This window comes from Enhydra lutris, unplaced genomic scaffold (assembly GCF_002288905.1).
Source record: "Enhydra lutris kenyoni isolate GAN:26980312 unplaced genomic scaffold, ASM228890v2 scaffoldscaffold13, whole genome shotgun sequence".
Lineage (NCBI taxonomy): Eukaryota > Metazoa > Chordata > Mammalia > Carnivora > Mustelidae > Enhydra > Enhydra lutris.
Genome location: NW_019154097.1, coordinates 16,276,511 through 16,285,786, shown reverse-complemented (window position 1 = coordinate 16,285,786; position 9,276 = coordinate 16,276,511).

Below are 9,276 nucleotides of genomic sequence, written 5' to 3'. Positions count from 1 at the left end.
GTTGGATAGAATTCTCTATAAATAGTAGGTCAAGTTAGTTTATAGTATTTTTCGTCTTCCATGTCCTTCCTGATTTTCTTTCTGCTTTTATTCCTGAGGGAGGATTGTTGACTTGTCCAACTCTAGTCCTGGTGTTGTGTGTGTCTCCTGAGCTGTCACTTTTTGCTTCATGCATTCTTCAAGCTCCAGTGTTAGATGTATATACACTTAGGATTCTTATGTCTTTTGGGCAAATTGTCTCCTTTATTATTATCTAATGACTCTTTTTATATGTGGTAGTACTCCTGAAGTCTACTTTGTCTGGTATTCATTCATAAAGGGCCCCAGCTCGCTTTGGATTAGTGTTTTCATGGTATATATTTTAATTTTTATTTTTTTCATGGTATATCTTCTTATATCTTTTAAACTTCTTAGTTATGTCTTAATCTCTAAGGTAAGTTTCTTGTACACAGCTTATGATGGTGTCTTGCTTTTTTATCCAATCTGACAATCTCTGCCTTTTAATTGAGGTGGGTAGACCATTTCCATTGCTATTATTGATATGGTTATATTTAAATCTCCCATCTTGCCAACTGTTTTTTATTTGTTCCATCTGTTCTTTGTTCCTTTTGCCAACTTTGCCAACTTGCTTTTGAATTATGTTTTATGATTCTCTTTTCTCTTCCCTCTTGTCTTGTGAAACCTTTTTTAATATTTTTTTTCTGTGCATGTCACAGGATTTAAAATAGTCATCTTTCATTTACACATTTTAAAATAGTCTTCTTCCAAAAAAAATAAAAATCCTCTTCAAATAATAATATATCACTTCATGTATAGTGTAAGAGCCTTACAACAGGATATTTTTCTTTCCCCCCATCCTTTGTGCTATTATCATATACTTAGGGGCTGTATTATTTCAAATAAATTTTTAAATTTCTTAAGTAATCTGTGACTTTTTGGTGTAAAAATATTAACAACATTTCACATAGCCTAAAGTCCCTTTGACCACCCCTTCCCTGGAGGTAAGCAATGTTATCAGTTTCTTATACATTGTTTTAAACATTTTCTACGCCTGTAGTGTGTGTGTGAGAGAGTGCGTGGGCACGCACGCGCATATATATACACTTAGAATATGTATAGTTTATTGTTTTACATAAAAGATATTACACTGTGCATACCAGTCTAATGTAGTTTCTTTTATTCAATAGTGTATCTTGTCCATCTACCCATATTAGCACTTCATTCTTTTGAACAGCTACATAGTACTCTGTTAAATGAGTTGCCTACCATGCTATTTAAGGTAATGGACCTTTGTTTCCTATTATTCATTATGGTAAACGAGCTTCCAGTGAACATTCTTCTGTATGCCTTACTGTGGACATATGCAAGCGCTTCCCTAGAGTACCTGCCTAGAAAGGGAATTAGATTTTTCACAGAACCCTCTATCAAGAAATAAAGGGACGAGGGGAGCAGAAATTAAAATGAGAAGGTTTTAGGGTTGCACTGGGGCTAGTGGGTGTGGTAGGGGTGGTGGTGGGCGTGTTTGGGATATGATAGAGGATTTAAAAGCTTTGGAAAGTCTTTGAAAAGTCTTACGCAGTAATGGCATAATCTTTGGAACTCAGACAGATGAGGGAACATGGATTGGTTGCTATTTTCATGCCTTGGGTATAAAGAATCCACTTTTTTCTTCCTTGAAAGTAGAAAAGAATGGTGTGACTCATTTTGATGGTCTACCAGAGGGGTTAAATAACTTGCCGAAAGTCATATGGCTAGTAAAGGGCTTATTTTCTGATGACCTCAGTGCAGAGGAGTGACAGCCCAGTGGGCTTGTGAAAGTGATTGAGTTTAGAGGTCTTCTGGTTGGACACCTTCACTGTTCACAGGGGGAGAGAGGCCTTGAGAGGAAAGAGACGTGCTCAGGATCCCATTATCAAGTCAGCATTAAAGCTGGAGCTCCGGCCCTAAATGCTAACATATTTCCGCCTGGCTGTAGGAGGCAGAAAAGCAGAAACAGGAAGGAGATAGCTTAGTCCAGCTAGAAAGTGGTGGTGGGGGACCAAGGAGACAGAGAAGCAAACAACTCGGCCGCCTACTCCGCCCCCTGCCGCCCACTCCCTTCCTCTCTCCAGATTCCTGTGGACTTCTCTCTTGAGCAGCATCAAAGACGTCCAAAAAGGAAAACTAAACAATCCAAATAATAGGATAGAGAAAAAAGACCCATTTCCATGTAAATGTTACCATTACGCAGCAAAACAAACATAGTGGAAATAAGGAGGCTTTGGTTTGAATCTGCGATGCAGAAGATGGGCGTAAATAGTCTCTAAACCAACAAGTAGAGCCGAAGTGATTGCCGCGGGGATGGGGGAGGGATGGGGGCTGGGCACATCACCCAAACACTGCTATTTAAAGAGTGGTCTAGATCCCGCTGCAATAATTATTAATTTTAGGCAGCAAAAGAAAATAAACAATATTAAAAAAAAACCTCACACAAAAGGAGGCATGGGGTCATTAAAACAAAAAAGTTGGGCCCTCAGGGTCTTCTCAAAGCTGGAAAGTTGTGGAAGAAGGGTTTGAAACTGTCACCAGGTTCTTGTCTGCTTCGCAGCAGAGGTCCTGGGGCTGCCTACAAGCAGATTAAGGATGCCCTTTGAGAAGTATGGCATTTTGGGTGCTGTCTTCTGAGTAGTTAGGAACAGAATAGTCTTCCTGTTCAGAAGTTTTCCAGGGGAGCGTTTTTTAGAGCAATCTCTCTGCCTTGGGATATCCAGAATGCCTTTTAAAAAGGCAAATTCCCCGGGGCGCCTGGGTGGCTCAGTGGGTTAAAGCCTCTGCCTTCGGCTCAGGTCATGATCCCAGGGTCCTGGGATCAAGCCCCGCATCATCGGGCTCTCTGCTCAGCGGGGAGCCTGCTTCCCCCTCTCTTTCTGCCTGCCTCTCTGCCTACTTGTGATCTCTGTCTGTCAAATAAATAAAAAAAGTCTTAAAAAAAAATAAAAAGGCAAATTCCAGAACTATCCCACCCCAACTCTGGTACTGAATATGGGGTGGGTCCAGGAATCCTCATGTTAGAAATTCTCCGGGTGGTTCTTGTGCCTGCCCGCTGATGTTTGGCCCAGGATGGGCTTGTTCATTCATTTTGCAGTGATAGAGGAACTTTTGAAAACCTGCCTCAATTATGTCAAACCAAAATCAATTTACTGTTTTAATTTTTTTTATAAGTCAAAAACCAGTCAAATATTGGTAACCTATGGTTTAACCTAGGATTTTTGTTTTCTTGAAGTTTTAACTGAGCTCTAGAAAACGAATTTTCTAGGTTTTTGATTGGAGACACTCAGGGTGAAGAGAATTTTTCAGGGTGTGAACATTAACTGATGACCTGGGGCAGAGGTTTCCATATTTGATAAATTTGGAAACCTTTACAGGGGGCACCTTGGAGTTCTCATTTCTTTTTGGAGCGATGAAGTCCAAACGTATATTTTATGAGGTAGCAGATCCTCAGGGTTTTTTGTTGTTGTCATCGTCGTTGTTGTTGTTTTTAAGATTGATTTCTTTGAGAGAGAGTGTGTGAGATTGGGGGAAGGACATAGGGAGAGGGGCAGAGAGAGAAGTAGACTCTCCCCCCAGTGGGGAGCCTGACGCTGGGCTCAATTCCAGGACCCCGAAATCGTGACTTGAGCCGAAATCAAGAGCTGGAGGCTTAAATGACTGAGCCACCCAGGTGCTCCAGGTCCTCAGATTTTAAAGGTCGTTCCAGTGTTACTTATGTTTCTGACCTCATCCCCTTTCCAGGATCTCTACAAACATAGTGGGAGAGGATGTAAGAAGTTAAACTTCTGAGATAATGCAGGGACAAACCCATCAGTCAGTCAAAACCAAACTCCCCGTGGTGAAGTCATATGGCCAGGATCTCAGACAGAGCAACTGGGGAGAATTGGGCTCTGGACTTAAGTTTTTGGGAAGCAACATAGTGCTGTAAAGAGTATGGATTAAATTAAACTTTGATCCTGAATTAGGGTTGCCGCTTACTAGTTAGTTATGTGATCCTGGTCAAATCAAGTAACCCGGAGCTATCTGCATTTCTAAAACAAGGAGAATGATGTCTTGCCAAGCTGGTGGGATTGGCAGTGCTGTGGTTTGGGGAAGGGATGTGAGGTGCTCAGAGCTGTGTGGGCGCATAGGAGGTCCTTAGTAGTGGTTATGATTAGTGAATTCCAGCCTGAAGTTTTTTCCCACAGATGCACAGTAACCTTTCAGGTAAGGAAAAGACGTCTCCCAGTGCCTTTTAGCCTAGCTGCAACTCATCCCCTACCCCCCCCTTCATGGACCGGTTCATACATATAACTGCCCTGGGGCATTCGCCCTCCACAGGATAAATCCTTGTTGAAGCTGGCGTATCCACTGTGGGCACCAGCAGGTGCCAGCACAGGCCAAGCTTTCAGAAGGGCTGCTTCATTTGATGGTATCATTCTCCCATCCCTCAGTGTGACTCATGCAAGCCCAGACTTCCTTTCCTTTCATCTAGAGTGATTTTGGTTTCTCACAGCCTTTCTTGCCTGTTAGGCTGAGCTGGGAGAAAATGCTCAGGGTTGCGCTGTCAAATACTGATGAAGAAGCAAGGCCTCCTGTTTGGGGATCCCTGTAACAGAACTAATAAACACCAGAGGCCGTGTTTGGGCAGTGCTTCACAGTTTGCAGAATCCTTTCGTATCTGTTAGCTCATTTAATATTTGCAAAGTCTTCACTATTTGTAGGCCATGTGATGGCTAAGGATGGGGCTGTGGAGTCTGTATGTTGCCTTCTAATTCCCTTCTTCACCTTTCCCCAGCTAAATCATCCTGGGCAGCTGACGGTCTCCGAACTCCATAGATTCAAGTGGGAAGCAGTTACAGTGTGGTTGGGAAGAGCTCAGTAACGGTTAGCTCGTGTTTCTAGCATGCCCATTTTACCCAGTGACTTCAACTTTTTCCATGACCTAACCTTTTTCCTTAACCTAATAGGTCAGACCTTACTTTTTTTATTTTTTACTCCTGTATCTTGTCCTCTCAGTCCTGTGGCTTCATACCCTCCTCAGCCTCACTCCCCGCTTCACACATAGCCTAGCCTGAACTTTCCCCTTTTGGTGCCATTCAGGCTGTCTCAGGCCTTTGCAGGTGCTGTCCTGTCTGTTCTGAGCCTGCTTCCTGAATCCTGGAAAATACCTATGCACCCTCCAAGTAGACGGACTCCCTGATCCCTAGGCTTCCTACTTGCTCTCTGCACACCTTGGTTACAACAGTTGTATAGACCGAGATGGTCCATTTCCCTGTCTGTCTTCTCATCAGACCTGGTCTCACTCATGTGAGCCGTGTGCCTGGTATCTGTGAGGTCCCAAATGAGTGCTAAATTACCTTAGGTAAGCATTCAAGTCATTGACTTCGGAGGCTGTGGGGCCAGTCCTGGAGCCCAGGCTCTAGCTCCCAGTCCTCATACTCTCTGGGCACCCCCGAGGCCACCTCTCCATGTGGCTTCCTCACACTGCTGAGTAATTTTTTGGACCAAGCTGGACACAGACAAAAATGAATGATATGAAAGCACTAGACTCCATGTTTACAGGCCCAGTAGAGATTTCCAGAGGATACCAACCGCCAGTGTTGCAAAGGCCTGCTTTTAATGTATCAGAAAAGACACAATTACAGAATGCCCGCTTTTGATGTGCTGTTTCGTCTTCCTGAATAAAAGGGAAACTCTGGCTCCAGGCTGATGTTCAATTACAAAAATAGACTAAATTCCAACCCTTAAATTATCAAAAGTGCCACATACTTGACAAGCAGCTAAGCAGAGAACAGAAACTACCAAGTTAGTAATTTAACAGAGCTTAAATCAAATGAACAGAGACAGACATTCTTGTCTGGCGGTCAGAACAGAGGCCTGGAGTGGCCCAAATCTGGCCCTGGTGCCCGCACGGATCAGAGTCTAGTCCTGATGCGCAGCTATAGTTGTCTGGGAGAGACCCATCTCCCTCCTCCCCCATCTGTCTTCCTGGAAAGGCTCCCAGGGTGGGAAGGGCTTGTTTTCCTGTTGAGAGATGAGAAGGGGGGGTGGGGAGATGTAGGCCTGAAAGGAATCAGGAGGCGACTGCGGGGACCCAGCAATTCCCCATTTCAGCATTTGTTTCCAAATATTACAAGGGGCCATGGAAGATCTTTCTAAAAAATATAAAATGATTGTATGTTAGGAGCTCTTATAAGTACTTTAGTGGAAATTATTCATTCACTGAAAAAACACTGAGTGCCTGCAACAGTGGACCGAGCACAGTTCTAGGCTTGGATGGCTGACGTGCCGGAAGGGGAAGGCGGACAATGAACAAGCAAATCAATGTGTGGCTCTGAGTGACATGGGTATAGCTATAGTGAAGGGGGGAATAGAGGGGGTTCAGGAAATAGAAGCGGGGGAGGGAGGGAGGGAGTTGTTATTTATATTAGGCAATTAGGGGAAGCTCTTCAGATAAGGGATATTTGAGCAGAAACCTAAAAGCAGAAGAGAATTCCAGGCAGAAGAAACAGCAAGTGTAAAGTTGTAGAGTTGGAGGAGTGTTTAGCTTGTTTGAGGAACAGCAAGGAGCCCAGTGTAGCCTGATGAGGACAAGCAAGTGGAAGTGGTAGAAAGAGGAGGTTTGACAAGATTAGGGGCTAGATCATGTAGGTGATCATGTAGGTGACATTGGCTTTTATTCTAAGTTAAAAGTGAAGGCAGGATATCCTCCTTTCTCATGGCTGAATAGCTTCCATTGTGTATGTATACCACATCTTTTATCCCCCCCCCAAAAAAAAGGGGCACTAAAGGATCTTGAGTGGGTCTGTGTGACGTGTAAGTAGACTTATAAGTGAGTCACAGTCACTTGGGCTGCTGCACTGGGAACAGGCTGTGGAGCAACAGGAGTAGAAACAGGAACACCTGCTACGAAGCTATTACTATAATCCAGGGGAGACGCAATTGTGGCTCAGACCAGATGGTGGTAAAAAGTGGTTGGATTCAGAAAGTAGAGCTTATAAGATTTGCTGATGGTTTGGAACCAGGATGTAAAAAGAAGGATTCAGGGATGACTTTAAGGATATGGGCCTGATCAAGTGGAAGGCTGGGTTCCTATGTAGTGAGATGGGGAAGATAAGGTCTGGGGGTTGGAAACTAAGAATTTGTCTTTGGGTAGGATTATCATGAGATGGCTGTCATACCACTGTGAGCAGGTATTGTGATCATACAGTGTGCAAAATAATAGGTATTGCAAAGAAGCACAGCTCTGGAAATCAAGGAGAACACGGTTCTGTTTTTGTCTCCTGATGTCCCTTTAACATTTTTTTGGTGGAGGAATCATTTTTTCTGGTGTTGGGTGAAAACTCTGGTGAATACCATGATTTTCTGGGTTACTCTTCTACAGTTTTCTTTAGGTAGGAAATCAGAGTCTTTCTTTCTTCTTCTTTTTTTTTTTTTAAATTTATTTATTTATTTGACAGAGAGACAGCAAGAGAGGGAACGCAAGCAGGGGGAGTGGGAGAGGGAGAAGCAGGCTCCCCTCTGAGCAGGGAGCCGGATGTGGGGCTGGATCCCAGGACCCTGGGATCATGACCTGAGCCGAAGGCAGCTGCTTAAGCTTAACCACTGAGCCACCCAGACACCCCATGATGCCACTCTTGATGTGTAAATGCCTTGGCATTTACACAGTGTCCATTGTCTTTTTTTTTTTTTAAGATTTTATTTATTTATTTATTTGACAGAGAGATCACAAGTAGAAAGAGAGGCAGGCAGAGAGAGAGGGGGAAACAGGCTCCTTGCTCAGCAGAGAGCCCGATGCAGGGCTCGATCCTAGGACCCTGAGATCATGACCTGAGCTGAAGGCAGAGGCTTAACCCACTGAGCCACCCAGGTGCCTCCCATTGTCTCCTTTTAACCACTGATAACCCTGTGAGGAAAGTTCATTACAGACAGGAGAACTGAAGGCCAGAGAACTTTCAGAGACTTTGCCAAGGTTTGAGAAGTAAGAGGCAATGGGTGGATGGAGGTGTTTGGTTTCAGTTTTTTTTTTTTTTTTTTAAATATACCTAATGTAGTTTAAAAAATATTTGTTTTAATTCTGGTTAGTTAACATACAGTATGATACTAGTTTCAGGTGTACAATATAGTGTTTCAGCACTTGCATACATCACCCAGTGCTCATCACCACAAGTGCGCCCCTTAATCCCCATCCCACCTGTGTAATTCATCCCCACTGCCCCTTTCAGGTTTTGAGTTTTTTGCACAGCTGCCCTGGAGACCCTCATGAAAATCATAGTATTGCAAGGTTTTGCTGAGGTAGTCTATTTAATCAATGGACGGCAAAGCTTTTATCTCACCAGCAGGAAAGAGTACCTTGATTGATTAGTTACGACTGCCTGATTGATTAGTTATGACTGCCGTTGGTGTGGTAGTGGTTCTGGTGGCGTATGTGCCATGTATTTAGCATCACCGATTTAATTATTTTTCGTGTGTGTGTGTGTGTGTGTGTGTGTGTGGTTTCCTGGAACAGTTGCAGTTTCTCAGAACATGTTACAAGAATGGGAACAGGAAGAAAGAGCAGGCTAACCCATATTGGGTTACTGGAGATGACAACATTGTATACATGCAATCTGAGAGCACAGATTTTTTTTCAGATGTGGCCTGAGTAAAGAAAACAGCCTGAACTCAGAGCAGCCTTACAAAGTGGCAGTTTTCTCCCTGAATTTTTATTTTGAGAAATTTTGAACCAACAGAAAAGTAAAAGAGTGAGTAGTACAATGAGTGCTGTATGTCATTTTCCTAGATTCAGCAATGGTTAAAATTCTCTCTCTATATATACTTTTATTCTGAATTATTTTGAACTAATTTAAAAGTTCATGACACTTGGGAATTCATCTCTTAAGAACAGGAAATTTTCCTATATGATCAAAATCCCATTATTATGCCATTAAAAATAATATATAAGCCATATTTAAATTTACCCAGTTGTCCCCAAAAGTGAGATCAGATTGACTGTGCTACTTTTTGACAGAATTTTATCTTGGTAAATGACATGAGATTTTTCACTTCATAATTTTGATGATAAAATGTCCATCAAAAATGAGCATGTTGGGGCACCTAGGTCACTCAGTTGGTTAAGTGTCTGCCTTTGGCTCAAGTCATGATCCCAGCATCCTGGGATCGAGTCCCATGTCAGGCTCCTTCTGCCCCTCCCCCGCTCGTGTTTTTCTCTCTCTCTCTCTCAAATAAATAAATAAAATCTTAAAAAAAAATGAGCATGTTATT